The sequence below is a fragment of the Stenella coeruleoalba genome (assembly GCF_951394435.1).
Source record: "Stenella coeruleoalba genome assembly, chromosome: X".
NCBI classification, from domain to species: Eukaryota; Metazoa; Chordata; class Mammalia; order Artiodactyla; family Delphinidae; genus Stenella; species Stenella coeruleoalba.
This window is the reverse complement of record NC_137152.1, coordinates 107,538,298-107,560,400: the sequence shown is the minus strand read 5'-3', so window position 1 is coordinate 107,560,400 and position 22,103 is coordinate 107,538,298. Positions and strand designations below refer to the sequence as shown.

The 22,103-nt window shown below is 37.2% G+C and overlaps 1 protein-coding gene across 5 annotated transcripts in view; it reads left to right on the top strand.

Annotated features, from left to right (window-relative positions):
- Positions 1-22,103, top strand: part of MBNL3 (muscleblind like splicing regulator 3) — a 126,943-nt gene that overhangs the window by 34,570 nt on the left and 70,270 nt on the right. The gene's annotated exons all lie outside the window — the stretch shown is intronic.

Sequence of the window (22,103 nt, the reverse complement as noted above, 5' to 3'; positions counted from 1 at the left end):
AAACAACTCAACTACCAGTAAAAGGCACAGATTTTTATGTGTAATAAAAATGTATAGGTTCACTCTTTCTCCTCTCCTTTCCTGCATTGCCTGGACCTGCTGCTGTCAAGGCAGTGCTTCACATTTGGGAGACACTGGTAGATATAACACTTTCATATTCACACTAAAGGAAAACAGGAACCCTGGGATGCTTATTTCTTTCATTCACATAGACACAGTCATTCTGATTTACAAGAAATATTACCTTTGGATAAGAGAGAGTATTCTAAGAGGGCACAGCTTCTCTCTGTATTTCTAGGAGTTTGTGGTTATAAAGCAAGGGACATTCAGAACTTAGTCGTATGCTACCTCTAATAATTTGGAGAGGTGAGTTGTCTCCTCAAATAGATTATAAACTCCTTGAGGGAAGAGAATCTATCTTATATGCATTTTTTTTGTCGCTCAAAGACCAAATGCAGTGCTATGCACATAGCCTACAAGTTAGCAGTGCACTTCCTCTCTCTGACAAAAAGTTACTGACTCATGGCATCTTAGCCTCGTATGGTGATTTTGATGTTTCTAGTCCAACTTCCCATTCAGTGTGATAGAAACCCAGTGCAGAGGAGCGCACCACCTAGCAAAGCAGGTCAGTGCACTGTTGGACAGTTCAAGCTCTGAGCTGGTCCTTCACTGTGTTGAGCTAACATGTGTCTCTCTATATATTTTCACCCCTAGATCCTTCTGGAGAAACAGAAAACAAGTCAACTGCTTGCCTTTATATTGTTCATCTCCAGAGTTCCTCATTTCCTAAGTATTTATATAAGGAACTTGATGGCTTCAGAGTAAATACATAGCAAAACATTAAAAAAATTTTTTTAGCCATTGTAGTCATGGGATGAGGTTTGTGAGATTCCTATTTCCATATTGAACAAAATGAATTCTGATGATTTATTTCAGAAGCACTTTTTAGTGCCAAGCACTCTTCAGAGTGCTTTATAAATATTAACACACTTTAATCTACAATCCAACCCTGTGAGATTGATACTGTTATTGACACCATTTTATGGATGAGGAAACTGAAGTACAGATGATTTAGATAACTTGCCCAAGATCTTTCATCTGGTAAGAGGTAAGATTATGAATAAGGGCTTCTTGTTCCAAAATCCTATTCTCAACCACTAGGCAAAGATGGGATATCTTTTAGGGTTTTTTTAAATTTATTTTTTAAGCTGGGTCATTTAATTTTTTTCTCTTTTTCATTCCCATAAATTAGTACTTAGCTGTTTAAAGTTTCCAATTTTTCATGAGACTTATTTAAAATTGTTTCCTTTTTAAAGGTCTGGAAAAGGTACTGCTTAAAGATCTTTCATTTATTGTTTGTTTTTGCCACCTTGAAGCACTATACCTTTATTTTGATTATATAAAACTTTTTCCGATGTAGTTAACTGATGTTGCTAATATCTGGGAAATTTCTACGCCAGTCTCTAAGGATGCTGTTACATCAGCTCTGTTTTCTGTCCCTAGGGAAGCTCTACTTTTTTCCATCTAGGTCTTTTGCACTCTCCTACACTGAATTTATTTAAATGTTTGCTTTGGCTCAAGCCTAAAACATCAAATAAATACCATAATTTGCTCATTTATATATTTTTCACTTTCTTTAAATTCCTAACAACTGTCCTACCATGTCTAAAACCAGTTCTGTGTCATTAACCTGGATCTTGGATTTTTGGAGTGCCTACCTCACACCAGGGATTTTCACATCTGTCATATGATTTAATCCTGCAAGGAAACTGAGATGCTGAGGTTAAATATCTTGACCAAAGGTCAAATCCAGGTCTTTGTGATTCTAAAGCTCATTCTATACAGTCCAGAACAACTAGCCTTTCTTCACTTTCCTGGGCCTTAGTTTTCTCATCTGTGCAATGAAAACAAATGGATTGAGAGCCTATTAAGCGTCACGTACCAGGCTAGGTCCTGCGCAAAAGTGGTTCACAGAAATAGCTACACAACTATGACATAATAAGCTCGTGGCGGAGAGTTCTGTTTGAGCACCCGGTGATGCCTTCTTCTTGGTAGAGGTGAGAAGCTGCCCCTAGAGGAAAAAGTGAGATTTCTCCCTTTCTAAAGAAGCACATTCTATAATTCTATTCTACCATAAAATAGATACATTGAAAAAAATCATGTTGTACTCTTCTTTCTATAAACAGGTTTAAGTGTGTGGCATCACAATTATAGTTTGCTAGACTACTAAAGTCCATGAGAAGAGGAACCATGTCCAGTGCCTTGTATATAGTACTTAATACATATTTGGAGGATGAATGAAGGAAAAAAGACATTTTTGTAAATATATGGACTCTTACCTACACACGACTGACAATTCAAAGATTTTTTAATGAGTAACTACTATCTTATGCCTACTGCCACCTCTGTTATTTATATAATTTTCAACTCAGCTAACACTTATTGAGAACCTAGTTGTGCTAGGTACTGTGCTAGGGAAGGTAACAGTGAACGTACCTACAGCTCTAGCAATGTTTAATTCAAATTAGCATTGTTCTTGAATGCAGTTGTAGAATGTAGAACAGTTTTAATAGAATGGTGGAGATGGAATCCATCTTGTAGTGAGTGCAGGAGTGATTGAGAGTGAGGAAGAGGAGGAATCAGTTTGAAGATATTCCAGCAATGAAGGCTTAGGAAGCCTTCCTTGAGAGAGAGGCAGAGCTGAACTGTAGAAAAGTTGCATGGATGTTTGTGGGAGAGACAGAATTGCAGCTCAAGAGATCATGGGAAGGGCTTCCCTGGTGACACAGTGGTTAAGAATCCGCCTGGTTCAAGCCCTGGTCCGGGAAGATCCCACATGCTGCGGAGCAACTAATCCCGTGCACCACAACTACTGAGACTGCGCTCTAGAGCCCGCAAGCCACAACTACGGAGCCCGCGAGCCACAACTACTGAAGTCTGTGCCCCTAGAGCCCATGCTCTGCAACAAGAGAAGCCACCGCAATGAGAAGCCCACACACCACAACAAAGAATAGCCCCCACTCGCTGCAACTAGAGAAAGTCCGTGCACAGCAATGAAGACCCAACACAGCCAGAAATAAATAAATAAATTTATTTTTTTTAAAAGAAATAATGGGAAGATTCCTGAGAAACATGGTCACTCACGGAGTGAATGAGTTCCTGAGGATATTATGGTTTGGCCTATTCATCAGTAACCTTGTGGGCCTAAACATAAGGTTTTTTTAAATGAAAGTTATATAACATCTGGATTCCTGAAATCATGTCACCTATCCACTAAGATTATCTTTTCCAATTTTTTTTGAAATTTTAAAAATAAAATGCAAACACGAGGAGCTGTGGCTTATCTGTGTTTATACCCTTGACATCTAGTTATGTGTCCCTGAAGTTAGTCCTTAATAAATGTTTGTTTGAAGAATGTATTTATGAAAGAGAAGTTATGGAGAACTACTATCAATATGTATTCAATAACTGGATATGAGCCATCTACCTGAATGGTTTAGAGTCCTTCATTTACTTACCTGAAGGTAATGAGCTAGATTTGATCTTTCAGGATTACTTGCAACTCTAGCATTCTTAAAGTCTTTATCCTTTGATGAACGAGTCTTGTTTGACTTTTGACAAACCTAATAACCCAAGCTGTATTGTTTCAGTGATTACTAATGTGAAAGTTGTTTTGTTCCTTGAGGCTTGAATGGTTTTAGTGGAACAAGTACATGTGATTGATGATATCATCCGTATTTGGACCCTGGGAATTTAAGTTCAGTTTTATGTCAGTGTGAGTTGAAGAAGTTTCTGTTATGCTGAGAACTTTATGATCTTTTGTGAGATATACTGTTATTTAAGATAGAATCAAGGCATTTTGGTTTCCTTCACTGATACATTGAATTATATGGCAGTCCAATTTAATCATTTTAGTCATTCAGTACTTGGTGATATAGATGATATCATGTTAACCTAATTTCCTCATCATTCCTATAAGGTATACTCACATGATTTTAAACTGATGAACACAACATGGTAACTACAGTATAGAATTTATCAGTTTTAATGGGATTCCGTTCACCTGAGTATAAATGTAAATGCTCTCTTTAATCCAATATTTAAGCCATTACTCCTTCTCCTCCTTTTTTGCTTGGCCATTTAAAAATGAGTCGATTTTTTGAATGATTCTTATCTATAGGTATTTTCTTAGTTTCCATATATGTTCGTGCTTACCTTAGTGTACAGACTTCCTTGCTGGTTTGACTTCAGCATTTTCCTTGAGTTTTATTTTCAAATCCTGCTTTCTTTTCAGGCTCTTACTCAGATCATGTCGTGAAATCCTCATGTGGAGAAATCTTTTTTATTTTGTCTTCTCCTTTTGATTTGCATACTCCAGGTTTTGATATAACAAGCTTACAAATTAGCAACAGAGAGAGTTTTAATAGGTGCTGGCTACTTTGCTATAGTATTATAGCTTCACAGTTTTTTCATAATTTCTCAATCTTGGTTCAAAGTTTTCACTTTGATTTGGATAAGCATTTTTTTTTGTAGAGAGTTTTATTATTGGGGGAGGGATTTAGTATGCCCAAAGGCTTTTATGCTTCCCTTCTGCCAGCTGGATGCCAGATTTCTGGACCACATGTTCTTTTGAATGGGAGATTTTAAACCCAATGTGTCAAGCATTTTCTAACTTATTTGCCAGACATGCATGAAAAGATATATTCAAAAAATTATAAGCAATTCAGGATCCTCTGGCTTCCATGGATAGGAAGTAATGAGCTTTCATATTGTAATTACAGGAAGCTGGGAAGAAAATTGAGAAACTGGAGATTTTTAAATTAGTGCCCATAGCTCTATTATTATGACATCTGAGAACTTTAAATATTGAAAAACTCAATACTACTATTTGGTGACAAGTCTGGAACTGAGATTTGTGACAGATTTTGTTTTGAAATTAGACTTTAACATTGCTCCCTAATATTATCTACTTCATAGAGTATTGGGATGATTGAATGAGATAATGAATATAAAACTCTTAACACAGTGTCTGGCACAGAATACGAGCTCCATAAATGTTAAGTATTATTAACCTCTAGAAATACCAGTTGTTTAATAACTAAGATACCACTTTAGAATACATCATTAAATCTGCTCAGCAAAGCAAATTTATCCTTCTTATTGTGTTTTAGTGGTTATTTTGTGAACCCTAAACTCACTTTTGGAATTTTTACTCAGTAAAATTCCCAGTGTCTCAATTGATTTGAAATTGATATAGAGAATATTCTTAATGGAATAGTTGGTATTTATGTTTATCCTGACCACAGAGGATAGCAGGAGAAATGGACTCTCATAGGTAGAAATAGGAAAAGAGAAGCCAAAACCAAACATTTGGTTAGCAGGAGAAATATGCCAGATCATATGTTTTGGCTAGCAACAGACTGTGGCCGGGAGGGTCAGTCAGATGGTTATAAGCAGGTACACTGATTCTGATTCTAAAAGGTTTTAGAAATTAAAGAAGACCAGGTAGACCATCATAGAAAAGTAGAGTCTAAAGTTTGTCTACAGTAGAGAGGCAGTTGGGACAAAATCATGTGTGTAAAGAAGGTGGTGGTCTCTGAAACTGAAAGAGGGTGTCAAGGCAGTTGCACTGAAATTAATGGAAGACACAGACTCACAGGGGTCAATAAATCCTTATAATATCAGTGGCAAGGGACTGCCTTTCCCCAGGGATTCAAAGCTTCAGAGAGTGCCCTTCTGGTTTTCAGCAATGTGAAATTCATCCATAGCCAGGAATTAAGCTCAAACATGGATATGTGCTGTCAGTGAAAGAAACTAAATGAATCAGGACAATTGGGTTAAACTTTGGGAATCTGCCCACTCATTCTGACCGCAGATGGACAAGGTATCAGATATGATGAAATCGGACCATGTGCTCTTCGTGTGTACACTAACAGTTTCAGGCATTTTAGCCAAGTAGATGAACCATTCTGGGCCACTGTTCAAGGTTGAAATAATCAATAGGTTACTTTGCTCCTCATTGGCTTTGATAATTATTTTTACTTTATTTTATTTTATTTTATGTATTTATTTTATGTATTTATTTTTGGCTGTGTTGGGTCTTCGTTGCTGTGCACGGGCTGTCTCTAGTTGCGGCGAGCGGGGGCTACTCTTCGTTGCGGTGCACGGGCTTCTCATTGCAGTGGCTTCTCTTGTTGTGGAGCACGGGCTCTAGGAGCACTGGCTTCAGGAGTTGTGGCTCGCAGGCTCTAGAGCTCAGGCTCAGTAGTTGTGGTGCACAGGCTCAGTTGTTCCGCGGCATGTGGGACCTTCCCAGACCAGGGATCGAACCCCTGTCCCCTGCATTGGCAGGCAGATTCTTAACCACTACATCACCAGGGAAGCCCTGGCTTTGATAATTCTGCTGTGACCACATTTACAGTTATTTGGGGTATTTTCATATTTGATGTGGGCTTGATTTTTCTATACCTTCCTTTTAAAATCTGAAATCTGGATTTAAGTTATATACCTTACAGAAGTAGGAACATAAGTTATTTCCCCATTTATTGAGGCAAACCAGAGTTGAAATTGATAGATTTCACAGAACTGTTCTTATAGAAGATGAGTATTACATTTCAGGGTTTAGGTGTTGCTTTCCATTTTCATGGTACAATTGAAGCAATCTTCTTCCTCGCCCCCCTCTGCTTTGGGAGTTTTGTAATCTTTCCTTTGAGATTTGTTGAGATTGACTGAACGATAGAGGAGAACTATTCTATCTGGGCCAGGAAGACAACTTTATAATGACAGTATTATAGTTACACACCTTTCTTTAGTGTTAGCAAGGGCATTGACTACTTGTCCAAAATTCAGTTAAAAGGTGTTAAAAAGACAGCCCATTTTACATTTTCTCTAAATTTTTCTATAAAGAGACACCCATAATTTCCAATCCAGTATAAATCACTCTGAAATATCAAGAGAAAAGTGGAATTCTTATTTTAGAGGCTGTTAAGGATACTCTCAGGCCAGTGTGAAGTTTGGGAAATGTAGAACTTAAGATTCTGACCTGTCTGTGCTCTGAACTCTTCACTCCTAATTCTTTTTTTAAAATTCAATTTATTTAAACAAACAAAAATATTCACCCATTTCTCCCACTCCCATCCCCCACCTCTGGCAGCCATCAATCTGTTCTCTATATGTATGAACACTTGGATTTTATGTGTGTGTGTGTGTGTGTGTGTGTGTGTGTGTGTGTATTTTTTCCCACATGTAAGAGAAACCATATGGTATTTGTCTTTCTCTGTCTGACTTATTTCACTTACAATAAAGCCCTCAAGGTCCATCCATGTTGTCACAAATGGGAAGATTTCATTCATTTTTATGGCTGATAATATTCCATTATATCTACTTATATATCACAATTTCTTTATCCATTCATCCATCCATGGACACTTGGGTTGTTTCCATACCTTGGCTACTGTAAATAATGCTGCAGTGAACACGGAGGTGCATATATCTTTTCAAATTAGTGTTTTCGTTTTCTTTGAATAAATACCCAGAAGTGGGATTGTTGTATCATATGGTAGTTCTATTTTTAATTTTTTGAAGAACCTCCATACTGGTTTTCATGGTGTCTGTACCAATTTACATTCCCACCAACAGTGCACTAGGATTCCCTTTTCTCCACATCCTCACCAACATTTGTTGTTTCTAGTCTTTTTGATAATAGCCATCCTGACTGGTGTGAGGTGGTATCTCGTTGTGGTTTCTCTGATGGTTAATGTTGTAGAGCATCTTTTCATGTATCTGTTGGCCATCTGTATATCCTCGTTGGAAAAATATCTATTAAGATCTTCTGCACATTTTAAAATCAGATTATTTGGGGGTTTTTTGGCTATTGAATTGTATGAGTTCTTTATATATTTTGGATATTAGCCCTTTATCAGATATATGCTTTGCAAATATTTCCTCCCATTCAGTAGGTTGCCTTTTTATTCCATTGGTGGTTTCCTCTGCTGTGCAGAAGCTTTTTATTTCGATGTAGTCCTACTTGTTTATTTTTGCTTTTGTTGCGTTCACTTTTGGTGTCAGATTCAAAAAAACCATTGCCAGGACCTATGTCAAGGGGCTTATTACTACCTATGTTTTCTTCTAGGAGTTTTATGGTTTCAGGTCTTATACTCAAATCTTTAATCCATTTTGAGTTAATTTTTCTGTGTGGTGTAAGATAGTGGTTTAGTTTCGTTATTTTGCATGTGGCTGTCCAATTTTCCCAACACTGTTTATTGAAGACACTATCCTTTCCTCACTGTACATTCTTGGCTTCTTTAGTCATAAATTAACTGACCATATATGAGTGGGTTTATTGATGGGCTGTCTATTCTATTCCATTGATCTATGTATCTGTTTTTATGCCAATACCATTAATTACTATAGCTTTGTAATATAGTTTGAAATCAAGGACCATGGTGTGGTGCCTCCAGCTTTGTTCTTTCTCAAGATTGCTTTGGCTATTTGGGGTCTTTTATGGTTCCATATAAATTTTAGGACTGTTTTTCTATTTCTGTAAAAAATCTCATTGGAATTTTGGTAGGGATAGTATTGAACCTGTATATTGCTTTGGCGAGTATGGACGTTTTAACAATATTAATTCTTTCAATCCATGTGCACAGAATATCTTTTTATTTATTTCTGTCTTCTTCAATTTCTTTCATTAATGTCTTATAGTTTTCAATATATAGGTCTTTTACCTCCTTGGTTAAATTTATTCCTAGGTATTTTATTCTTTTTGATGCAATGGTAAATAGGATTGTTTTCTTTTTTTTTAAACATCTTTAATGGAGTATAATTGCTTTGCCATGGTGTGTTAGTTTTTGCTTTATAACAAAGTGAATCAGTTATGCATATACATATGTCCCCATATCTCTTCCCTTTTGCATCTCCCTCCATCCCACCCTCCCTAGCCCACCCCTTTGGTGGTCACAGAGCACTGAACTGATCTCCATGTGCTATGCAGCTGCTTCCCACTATCTATCCATCTTACGTTTGGAAGTGTATATATGTCCATGCCACTCTCTCACTTTGTCCCAGCTTACCCTTCCCCCTCCTTGTATCCTCAAGTCCATTCTCTAGCAGGTCTGTATCTTTATTCCCGTCTTGCCCCTAGGTTCTTCTGACCATTTTTTTCTTTTCTTTTTTAGATTCCATATATAAGTGTTAGCATATGGTATTTGTTTTCCTCGTTCTGATTTACTTTACTCTGTGTGACAGTCTCCAGGTCCATCCACCTCACTACAAATAGCTCAGTTTCATTCCTTTTTATGGCTGAGTAATATTCCATTGTATATATGTGCCACATCTTCTTTATCCATTCATCTGTTGATGGACACTTAGGTTGCTTCCATGTCCTGGCTATTGTAAATAGAGCTGCAGTGAACATGTTGGTACATGACTCTTTTTGAATTATGGTTTTCTCAGGGTATATGCCCAGCAGTGGGATTTTTGGGTCGTATGGTAGTTCTATTTTTAGTTTTTTAAGGAACCTCCATACTATTCTCCATAGTGGCTGTACCAATTTACATTCCCACCAACAGTGCAAGAGGGTTCCCTTTTCTCCACACCCTCTTCAGCATTTATTGTTTGTAGATTTTTTGATGATGGCCATTCTGACCAGTGTGAGATGATATCTCATTGTAGTTTTGATTTGCATTTCTCTACTGATTAATGATGTTGAGCATTCTTTCATGTGTTTGTTGGCAATCTGTATATCTTCTTTGGAGAAATGTCTATTTAGGTCTTCTGCCCAGTTTTGGATTGGGTTGTTTGTTCTTTTGATACTGAGCTGCATGAGTTGCTTGTATGTTTTGGAGATTACTCATTTGTCAGTTGCTTCATTTGCAAATATTTTCTCCCATTCTGAGGGTTGTCTTTTCATCTTATTTATGGTTTCCTTTGCTGTGCAAAAGCTTTGAAGTTTCATTAGGCCCCATTTGTTTATTTTTGTTTTTATTTCCATTTCTCTAGGAGGTGGGTCAAAAAGGATCTTGCTGTGATTTATGTCCTAGAGTGTTCTGCCTATGTTTTCCTCTAAGAGTTTGATGGTGTCTGGCCTTACATTTAGGTCTTTAATCCATTTTGAGTTTATTTTTGTGTGTGGCGTTAGGGAGTGTTCTAATTTCATTCTTTTACATGTAGCTGTCCAGTTTTCCCAGTACCACTTATTGAAGAGGCTGTCCTTTCTCCACTGTATATTCTTGCCTCCTTATCAAAGATAAGGTGACCATATGTGTGTGGGTTTATCTCTGGGCTTTCTATCCTGTTCCATTGATCTATATTTCTGTTTTTGTGCCAGTACCATACTGCCTTGATTACTGTAGCTTTGTAGTATAGTCTGAAGTCAGGGAGCCTGATTCCTCCAGCTCCGTTTTTTGTTCTCAAGATTGCTTTGGCTATTCGGGGTCTTTTGTGTTTCCATACAAATTGTGTTCTAGTTCTGTGAAAAATGCCAGTGGTAGTTTGATAAGGATTGCATTGAATCTGTAGATTGCTTTGGGTAGTAGAATCATTTTCACAATGTTGATTCTTCCAATCCAAGAACATGGTATATCTCTCCATCTATTTGTATCAACTTTAATTTCTTTCATCAGTGTCTTATAATTTTCTGCATACAGGTCTTTTGTCTCCTTAGGTAGGTTTATTCCTAGGTATTTTATTCTTTTTGTTGCAATGGTAAATGGGAGTGCTTTCTTAATTTCACTTTCACATTTTTCATCGTTAGTGTATAGGAATGCAAGAGATTTCTGTTCATTAATTTTGTGTCCTGCTTCTTTAGGATTGTTTTCTTAATTACTCTTTCTGATACTTTATTATTAGTGTATAGAAACACAGCAGACTTTTGTGTATTGATTCTGTATCCTGCAGCTTTACTGAATCCACTTATTTGTTTTAGGAGTTTTCTGATGGAATCTTTAGAGTTTTCTATATGTAATATCATGTCATCTGCAAATAGCGACTGTTTTACTTCTTCCCATCCAATTTGGATTTCTTTTATTTCTTTTTCTTGAATAATTGCTCTGGGTAGGATTCCCATTACTATGTTGAATAAAAGTTTCTGAAAATGGGCATCCTTCTCTGGCTCCTGATATTAGCAGAAAAGCTTTAAGCTTTCAACCATTGAGTTGTTATATATGTCCTTTACTGTGTTCCTCTCTACCCACTTTGTTGAGAGTTTTTATCATAAATGGGTGTTGAATTTTGTCAAATGCTTTTTCTGCATTTGTTGAGATGATCATATGATTTTTATCCTTCATTTTTTTTTTGTTTTGCTTTTTTTGCGGTACGCGGGCCTCTCACTGTTGTGGCCTCTCCCGTTGCAGAGCACAGGCTCTGGAAGCGCAGGCTCATCAGCCATGGCTCACGGGCCCAGCCGCTCCACGGCACGTGGGATCCTCCCGGACTGGGGCACGAACCCGTGTCCCCCACATTGGCAGGTGGACTCTCAACCACTGCGCCACCAGGGAAGCTCCTTCATTTTGTTAATGTTGTGTACCACATTGACTGATTTGCAGATGCTGAACCATCTTTCCATCCCTGGAATAAATCCCACTTGATCTTGGAGTATGAACCTTTTAATATATTGTTGAATTCAGTTTCCTAATATTTTGTTGAGAATTTTTGTATCTATGTTCATCAGGGAAATTGGCCTGTAATTTTCTTTCCTTGTGGCATTTTAAAATGTATTTATTTATTTAGTTAGTTAGTTAGTTTTGGTTGTGTTGGGTCTATGTTGCTGTGCGTGGGCTTTCTCTAGTTGCAGCGAGTGGGGGCTACTCTTTGTTGCGGTGTGCAGGCTTCTCATTGTGGTGGCTTCTCTTGTTGCGGAGCATGGGCTCTAAGCGCACAGGCTTCAGTAGTTGTGGCACGTGGGCTCTAGAGCACAGGTCTTCAGTAGTTGTGGTGCATGGGCTTAGTTGCTTCACGACATGTGGGATCTTCCTGGACCAGTGCTCAAACCCATGTCCCGTGCATTGGCAGGCAGATTCTTAACCACTGCGCCACCAGGGAATCCTGTTGTGGCATTTTTGACTGGTTTTGATATTAGGGTAATGCAGGCCTTGTGAAATGAGTTTGGAAGACTTCCATTCTCTTCTATTTTTTTGGAAGAGTTTGAGAAGGATTGATATTAATTCTTTGAATGTTTGGTAGAATTCACCAGTGAAGCCATCTGGTCCTGGACTTTTGTTTGTTGGGAGGCTTTTGATTACTGATTTGATCACCTTATTTGTTATTGGTATGTTCTTGTTTTCTATTTCACCATGATTTGGACTTAGTAGGTAGTATGTTTCTAGGAATTTATCCAGTATTTCTAGATTGTCCAATTTGTTAGCATATAATTCCTCATAGTACTCCCATAATCCTTTGTATTTCTGTGACATCAGTTGTAATATCTACTCTTTTATTTCTGATTTTGCGTCGTCTCCCTATTTTTTCTTGATGAATAATTCTTTACTAAAGTACCCAGCTTTCCAATTAACTCTAGGCCGTTAGCTTACAGATATGTCACAGTTGTGTATAATATGAATGTGAAATAATGCCTCTAGCAACAGTAACTTCAGACATAGATGATAGAACTCTTGTGTATACTTGCTTAAGAAATTTACTTTCCCAGAAAACTCCCTTCAAGTCTTACTAGAACTTTTGGCATTGATGTATTAAATTACTTGGTCCTTGAAATCAGGGTACCTTTGGTCCTCTCCCAACTTTTTTAGCCATAAAGCTTTTTTCCTCAATCTTTTACTAGTCTTATAAGTGCTCCTAATAAGGATTGGAGGCTTTGTACTGAGATTGAGAATCTGAATTTATTGGGCATAATACCAGTGATGAAGTCAGGTAAGGAAGCCCTCACTGGATGCTTACTAGATACAGTGATGAATCCCTTTACATGATCAAATCACTTAGATGCTAGTTTAGTTTACCTCTCTGACAAATAGTCATACTTATGTGACTCACAAATTTGACTAGAGAGTTACTTGAGCTGTTCAAGTATTTAAAGGATAAATAAACATTTTGTGATAGCTTCTGATGATTGTTTTCCAATGTGTGTGTGTTTGTGTGTGTGTGTGTTGGTGAATAGTGAATGTTCAACCAAATCTTATCAGTGAGTAAATTGGCCCTGAAAATTGAATTGAGTTCAATTCAGTATGTACTTTGGGAGGAGCACGAACACTTTCCAGCCACTGGGGTGCTGGTTAAAGTCCTGTAGCAGGAATTTACAGGATGCCATTACAGCCAAAAAGTTGCTATCTAAATTTAACTCCTGGCATGAGCTTGTTCTGTAGCAAAATCTAACTGAAGAAAAGAAATTCTTGCTGACGTTTCAACTACATTTTTAAAAGGAATTTACCTTGCAGAGAGTAAGACTGAAAAACATTTGAGTCACTTCGTAAAATAGGAATACAGTTATGTGTCCTTAATGATGGGGGTCATTGATAAATGTGTAATTAGCAAAAGGAAAGCAAGAAGCTGCACTTTTCAGTTTGTTTTTTTACCCACTTTTCATGACAGCCTGACTTGAATCACTGCCTGTCCTATCCTCACAGAGCCTGTGAACTAGAGAAACACTCTGACATCCACCCACTTCTCTCTCATCTTTTGTTCTTCCAGAGTATGTCAGATGTGTAAACTTTGCTCTGATTGTGTGTTGTGGGCTCCTTAAATAAAACAATTTTGCAAGGGCAGATCATTGTTACCATACTGCATTTATGGCCACTAAGTTTCTACTCTGCTTAAAATCTTTGAGAGCGGCTCCTATTTCTATAATAAACATTACAGTCCTTGAGCCATTTTCAAGGATCTTCAGAAACAACCCACAAATGATTTGTCTTCCACAGTATGAACCTGCCATCCTAGCCCGCCCATGTGTGCTCACCATCCTACAAATACCTGATACCTAATCTTCTCATCCTCATTCGTGCTGTTCCTCTTTCCAGGAAGTCTCTCTGCCCCTCCATCCTCACCTAGGTTCTTCTCATTCTTTAAGACCCAGCTCCACTTTCTCCTCTTGGAAAACTCCCTTGACAACTTCAGGCCTGAGTGACATCCTCTTCTCAGAACTCTCATCACATTTGTTGTTAATGTTACTAAATTTTGCTCTTAATTGTCTACATTGTTTGCTTTTATTTCATATTATGTTGTTCTTGTCTCCCCAACTCAAAAGAGGTTTCTTGAGTACACAGGCAGTGTTTTAAAGCTCGTCTGGTTCCCCAGAAGCGTGTGACACAAGTCTGTGCATATTGTTGGTGGACACAATAAATGTTTGTTGATTAACTGACACTTTCCCACGTGAACATTTTCATTTTTATTTGTTTATTTATTGAGATATAGTTGATTTACGATATTATAAAAGTTTCAGGTATACAACAAGTGATTCACAATTTTTAAAAGATTATACTCCGTTTATAGATATTATAAAATATTGGCTATATTCCCTGTTCTGTACAATATATCCTTGTAGCTTATTTTATACATAATAGTTTGTACTTCTTAATCCCCTACCCTTATCTTGCCCCTCCCCCCTTTCCTCTCCCCACTGGCAACCACTAGTTTGTTCTATATATCTGTGAGTCTATTTCTTTTTTGATACATTCACTAGTGTGTTTTATTTTTTAAATTCCACATATAAGTGATAACATACAGTATTTATCTTTCTCTGACTTATTTCAGCAAGCATAATACCCTTTAAGTCCATCCATGTTGTTGCAAATGGCAACATTTCATTCTTTTTATGGCTGAGTAGTATTCCATTGTATATTGTATACTATATCTTCTTTATCCATTCATCTGTTGATGGACACTTAGGTTGCTTCCATATCTTGGCTATTATAAATAATGCTCCTCTGAACATTGGGGTGCATGTATCTTTTCAAATTAGTGTTTTCATTTCTTGGGATATATGCCCAGGAGTGGGATTGCTGAATCATATGGTAGTTCTGTTTTTAGTTTTTTGAGGAACCTTTGTACTGTTCTCCATAGTGGCTGCACCAATTTACGCTCCCACCAACAGTGTACAAGGGTTCCCTTTCCTTCACATCCTCACCAACATTTGTTATTCCACATGAACATTTTTAAAGACCTCATTGGCTTGAATTTTAGGGAATCATAATAGGTATTTGTTAAATGGATAAAATGAATGACGGATATGATTTTTTATTTATTTTTGCCACCCCCCCATCCCCATTTGTGGCCAACCAATTGAATGTATGATTCTCAGGACAGGGATTTAATCTTCTTGTTCAACTTTGCATCCCCAGCACCTAGATCAGTGCCTAGGTCATATTAGATGCCCAATAAATATTTGTTGAATGAATCTTCAGCAAAATCACCCTGCATATATTAAATGCAATGTCTTGTGACATTTTGTATTTCTCTCATCTCAAATGCTTGAGCATTATAGGACTTAAATTGCCAAATATGTTAAGTTCCTACTGTCTTCAATTTTAAATCCAGTTTTTTGGTGATCTTTTAATGGCCCTGGGATTTCTGTCCCATGGACATAAGCAAGCAATTAACCAGTGTTGTTTGATAACAACTGTGTGCAGAATCCAGGTTTTGGGTTGTTTTTATATTAAATTGGATTAGTTTAAAATATTTAAATGGCATTTATTAGCAAGTTCTCATAATTTCATATATTATTTTAAAAGAGATATATCTTTTTTTTAAAAAAAGATGAACTCCTCTGACTAACAAAACCAATCACATTTGTTGCTAGAGCTATGTTTGAAAGAGACAGGGTAGCACCTGTTTTTTTTTCTTTTTATGACCATATATATGCACTGAGGTGGGTCTTTTAATTGCTTTATGAAACAGAATAACTTGATTTACCTGCTTTTTGTAAAAGATAAATTTGTTACCCTGGGAATATTGTGAAAAAAATTCAATGAAACTTAAAAGAAAAGCTTAATGAAAAAGTTCTGCACATAGGTGAAATGTCCTTATTTTCACACTTATTTTTTTCAGACATAAAACTCAGTTTTCTATAGGATTCTTGTGAAATCACGGCTTCCATCTACAGTGCTGAGGACCTCTCATATGCCTTAAAGAACTGGATTGGTGGACCACTAAGCTAAATATGTGAGGGAAATAGAACTTGAAGCAAATTAGAAAACTTGTAAGCTTTTAAGCCTTGTTAGCTTGCCAATTCAAGCAGCATGTAGCAGGCGTGTCATATATTCGTAGAGCCAAAATAAATGGCCACAAGGAATTCCTTGTGGTAATACAGATGTAAGGAAAGCTTAAAATGGAAAGAAAGAAAACATTGTTTTCATTGTTTATTCCGGAGGTCGATAAATACATTTAAAGAAATGCCTCTTCAGATATTGCTTTAGGTGCCAAAGAGCGTCTTTGTGATCTTCTGGACCAGACACTGGCAATGTTTCTATGTTATGTGCTGGCTTGTGAAGGGAAGGCAAAAGAAAGGAGGAGACGAGGAAAGTGTAAGAAAAAGTGGGACAAAAGTAACTGCTGGCAGTGGCCTTGCAAGCCACTCTGGAACAAGGTACTATTTCCATTATATCAGTAGAAAATATTTATTTATTTTGTTTTACCATCAAGAACAACTCCATGAGAAAATGTTTGAATCCTTAAAAATATAGATAATCTACTTAATAATGAATCTAGTGTGTATGTAATTTTAAAGTAAAAACTTTTTTTAAATTGAAGTATAGCTGATTTACAATGTTGTGTTCGTTTCTGGTGTACAGCAAGGTGATTCAGGTGTGTGTGTGTATATATTCTTTTCCACTATAGCTTACTATAAGATATTAGATATAGTTCGCTATGCTATAGAGTAGGACCTTGTGTTTATCTGTTTTATATATAGTAGTTTGTATCTGCTAACCCCAAACTCCTAATTTCTCTCTCCCCCTCCCTTTCCCCTTTGGTAACCATAAGTTTTTTTTCTGTGTCTGTGAGTCTGGTTCTGTTTTGTAAATAAGAAGTTCATTTGTATCATATTTTAGATTCCACATATAAGTGATATCATATGATATTTGTCTTTCTCTGTCTGATATTTCACTTAATATGCTATTCCCTGGGTCCATCCATGTTGCTGCAAAGGGGTATATTTCATTCTTTTTTATGGCTCAGTAGTATTCCATTATATATATATATATATATATATATACACACACACACACACACACACACCCCACATTTTCTTTGTCCAGTCATCAGTTGATGGGCACTTGGATTGTTTCCATGTCTTGGCTATTGCAAATGGTGCTGCAATGAGACTGTCTTCTCGCCATTGTATATTCTTGCCTCCTTTGTCAAAAATTAATTGACTGTAAGTGTGTCGGTTTATTTCTGGGCTCTGTTCTGTTCCATTGATCCATATGTCTGTTTTTTGTGTCGATATCATGCTTTTTGATTACTGTAGCTTTATAGTATAGCCTAAAGTCAGGGAGAACGATGCCTCCTGCTTTGTTCTTTTTCCTCAGGATTGCTTTGGCAATTTAGGGTCTTTTATGGTTCCATATGAATTTTAGGATTATTTGTTCCAGTTCTGTGAAAAATGTCATGGATATTTTGATAGGAATCACATTAAATCTGTAGATTTCTTTGGGTAGTACGGTCATTTTAACAAGATTAATTCTTCCAGTCCAAGAACATGGGATATCTTTCCATTTCTTTAAATCATCTTCAATTCCCTTTATCAATGTTTTATAGTTCTCAGCATATAAGTCTTTTAACTTCCTTGGTCAGGTTTATTCCTAAGTGTTTTTAATGTGATTTTTAAAAGGGATTGTTTTCTTGAAGTAAAAACATTTTTTATTTTCCTTATGTTATATCTAATATAGAATTTTGTAAAGGAGCATTAATTAAAATTCAAAAATAACTCTTTTACTTTCAAGGAAAAATATGTACTTTGGGGATGTTTCTTGTTTCTTCCTGTGGCTCAAAGTGAAATCTCCTTCACCCCACTCCCAGTTCAGTTTCATCACACTGATTCTTGGGCAAAAACATTCCAAAAATTAACCTACTATCCAAAGATATAGAGAAAAGTCGTTTGGTTATCTCATATTTTTACTCTAAATCCAAGATAAGATCTTGCTGTTACCAAAAGAACAGGAATAGACCATTCTTTATCGAAACTGAGTGCTCTATATATCAAGAATTGCAGGTATTAACATTTCAATTTGAAAGCTAGAATTATGAGAAAATACTCAGCTTTACAGATCTGATAGATGTGAAACTGACAGAGGTGGCCAAAGCTCAGCCAGCCTAGAGGATGCCCAACTGACAAAAATCCTTGCTTGGAAGGGTTAAGTTACCATTTAATCTTTGACCTTTCGAAGTAAGAATCCTGAGAAATGCTGTCATGCTCTAACTTCCAATGAGAAGGTAGAGTCAGCAAAACTAAGTAAAACATGATCTCTACTTTTGTGGAATTTACAGTCTGATAAGGGAGAAAACTTAAGGGACTATAATAAGAATGTGATCCGTGCCATAAGGGAGACACAGTATCATGACATGACTAAGAAGGTGGGCTCTGGTCGCAGACTGCCTGAGTTTGAACCATGGCTTGAGGGGAGCTACATGAAGTTGTGCAAGACTTAACCCTTCTCCACCTCTGTTTGCCCACTGTAAAATGGGAACAATAGTACTGTCTTCAAGAGGAGTCCGGAGAGCAGTAAGACTTGGTGTGGTAATTTCTGGGGTGTTCCTTTTAGTGACTTGTTTCTATGCAATAGTGTTTGAGTGTGTGTTTAAGAGTATTGTTAAGTTAGAGTGCTTGGTGTACCATTCATGGGAGAATGAGAGACCTGTGTTGGAATCAGAATACCTAGAGTCTGCTTCCACCCCTTCATAAACTCTCATAATCATTTCTCTTTGCTATGCCTTTGGTTTCTTCTCTATTTAAATGAGCATGGGAAGTTCTACGACAGCAGGGACCTTATCAGTCTTGTTCCACATCTAGAACGGTGCTTGGCATATAGTGGATGTGGATAAATGTTGGTGCAGCACGACACAGGAATATTATGAAGATGGCACTGCAACAGGCATGAACATAATTTTGAGAAGGAATCATAAGTACTACACAAAAATGACTGGCTTTCGTTGTTTAAGATTCCCAAGAGAGACAAGAGATAAGAAATGATCACTGCTACATTTCTCTGCCAGGATCTAAGCATGACATTTAGAGTCAGAGGATCTTGCCTGGAGCCATGGTTCTACCACTTAAGGCTTTGTAACTTCAGATAAGTAATTTAGCTTCCTTGAGCTTCATTTCCTTCATTGGTCTTTTTGGGTTATCACCCATGGTTTAGAGTATTTTTTAGAGCTCCAAAGATCAATGAAATAAAAACACTTGCAAGCTGCGAATACCATACAAGTACAAATGTACTAAGAAACGGTAACTTTTCATGTTCTACATTAGAGGACTATAAATCATGAAAAACAAACTCGTATTCCTATTACTCAAGTCTAAAGTAGTGAAGATAAAGTTGTATTGTCCCCCAAACAAAGTTGATCTTTAAAATGGACCCCCCTCCCCGTCTTTTATACAGAGATGAGCGGCACGGCAGGACGGAACATCTCTCCACTGTCACACCAGCTCTTTTTAGTTGTTGCACCTAGCTGCTTCTGTGCCAGCACCAAAAATAGTTCCAGTTTGAAGGAAGACATGCAGATATGCGCTGGCTAGAACTGTTTTGAGGAGCTGGCCAGGGTCCCATCAGAGGTTACAGGTCAATTTTAAAAATGAAGAAAATTCCTTCTCCCATTCCCCCTGTCTTACATAAAATGCAGGGCCAGAGTTCAATTCCTGTTTGTATTTTTTCATTTGTAAAAGTTTAAAATTCAAATTTATTATTTGTTTCTATACTGATAGACCTCTGTAGAGAAATCTTTCTCCAGACCCTCACTCACCGTTTATGTTCTGAGGAAAAAACCCATTATATATATATTTCTTTTTCATTATTTTTCTTTCAAATGTGTTCAGGCAGCCCATGTAATTTAGTTATAGGATTAAATTTGAATATATCTTTAAATCTAAACTTACAAACTCACAGAACATACTCTTTTATTAGAGTACTTTCTATAATACAAGCGTGGAAATGAATTTACTCTTGAAATTCAACTTCAGAACACTACTTAGAAGAATGTGTGTCTAAGAAGAATCTAAGAAAGAAAAGATTGGGGTAGCCAATTCCATCACTTATGAAGCTTTTGTTGTTGTTGTTGTCATGTCTCTTTAGACTTAAAAAATAGCTTTATTGATATATAATTCACATATTATCCAATTCACTCATTTAAAGTATACAGTTTAGTGAATGGGCTTTGGTATATTCAAAACATTGTGCAACCATCACCACTGTCTAATTCCAGAATATTTTCGTCACCCCCAAAGGAGACCCCATACACATTCAGCAGTTGCTCCACTTTCTCCCCTTCCCCAGGCCCTCACAACCACTAATTTGCTTTCTGACTCTACGGAGTTACCTATTCTGGATATTTAATATAAATGGAACCATACAATATGTGGCCGCTGTGACTGGCTTCTTCCACTTAGCATCATTTTTGGGGGGTTCATTCGTGTTGTGGCATGTGTCAGTACTTTATTCCTTTTTATGGTAGAGTAATATTTCATTGTGTTGACGTATCACATTTTGTGTATCCACTCATCCGCTGATGGACACTTGGATTGTTTCTACCTCTTGGCGATTGTGAATAGTGCTGCTATGAACATGAGTGTACACATATGTCTTCGAGATCCTGCTTTCAATTTTTTTGGGTATATACCTAGGCATGGAACTGCTAGGTCATATGGTAACTGCTTAACATTTTGAGGAACTGTTAAACTGCTGCAGCAGCTGCACTATTTTACATTCCCACCAGCAATGTACGATAGTTTCAATTTCTCCAATTTTTCTTTTTTTTTTTTTTCTTAGTTTTTGCGGTATGCGGGCCTCTCACTGTTGTGGCCTCTCCCGTTGCAGAGCACAGGGGGTCCAGATGCACAGGCTCAGTGTCCATGGCTCACGGGCACAGCCGCTCCGCGGCATGTGGGATCTTCCCGGACCAGGACACGAACCCGTGTCCCCTGCATCGGCAGGCAGACTGTCAACCACTGCGCCACCAGGGAAACTCCTCCAATTTTTCTTTTTTATTGTAGCTATCCTAATGGGTGTGAAGTGGTATCACACTGTGATTTTCATTTGCATTTCCCCCATCTGGCTGTTTAAAATAGATATATATTTTAAATATTTTTAGAGGTCATTCACCTGGCAACCTTAACCCTCTAGAACGTGGTCCTGGATGGAACATATTGCAAAAGGGTTTCCAAACCAGTAAGAGTAGTCACAGACCTTCTGCATGAAAGCCCTGCACTTTGCCCGCAGGCCCCTCATACAGTGAGTAACTAACTCTTATTCAACGCTCATGATTAGCTATTATGTATTCCAGAAAGGAGCTGGACAATCCACCGTGGCAGATATTGTGGCAGGAAGGGAAGTGACAGTAGAAGTGACAATTAACAATCTGCCACTGAAAGAGAACTATAATACTTCCCAGGGCATTTTATGACCCCAAGTCTTCAACCAGAGCCCAATTATGTTCAGTATTTTTTAAGAAGGCAAAGCTACATATAATACATTTTAGAAATATTTCCATGAAGAATGACTTAGAGAAACACGTTTTGCTCTTAAATGGATAAGCCTGCATGAATTTTCTATATACTTAATTTCCTAATGGTATCTGAAAAATTAGGTGATATTGAGTTTCATCTTGAATGCGGAAAGAATAAAGCAAAAATTCAGATTCTGTAAAATTATTGAAGAAACTGTTTAAAAAAGTAAATGAAGTGTTTTCAAGAACTTTAATTCTACTTTTTTGATGAAGTTAACAATTAGTTGATTTGTCTGATACTCAGAGCTTACTTTTGCTTTAGAAAATCCCTGTTATTTTGGTATGTGTTCATGGCATAATGCCAATAAATTAACATTTAATCTATCTTCTCAGCTGAGTTCCTAGAAATTGTTGCTGGTCGACACTGGTTTAAAGTACAAACCCTAAAGCTGCACAGTATTTAATGTATGACCAGTGTATGAACAGTGCTTTCGGTCTCACTT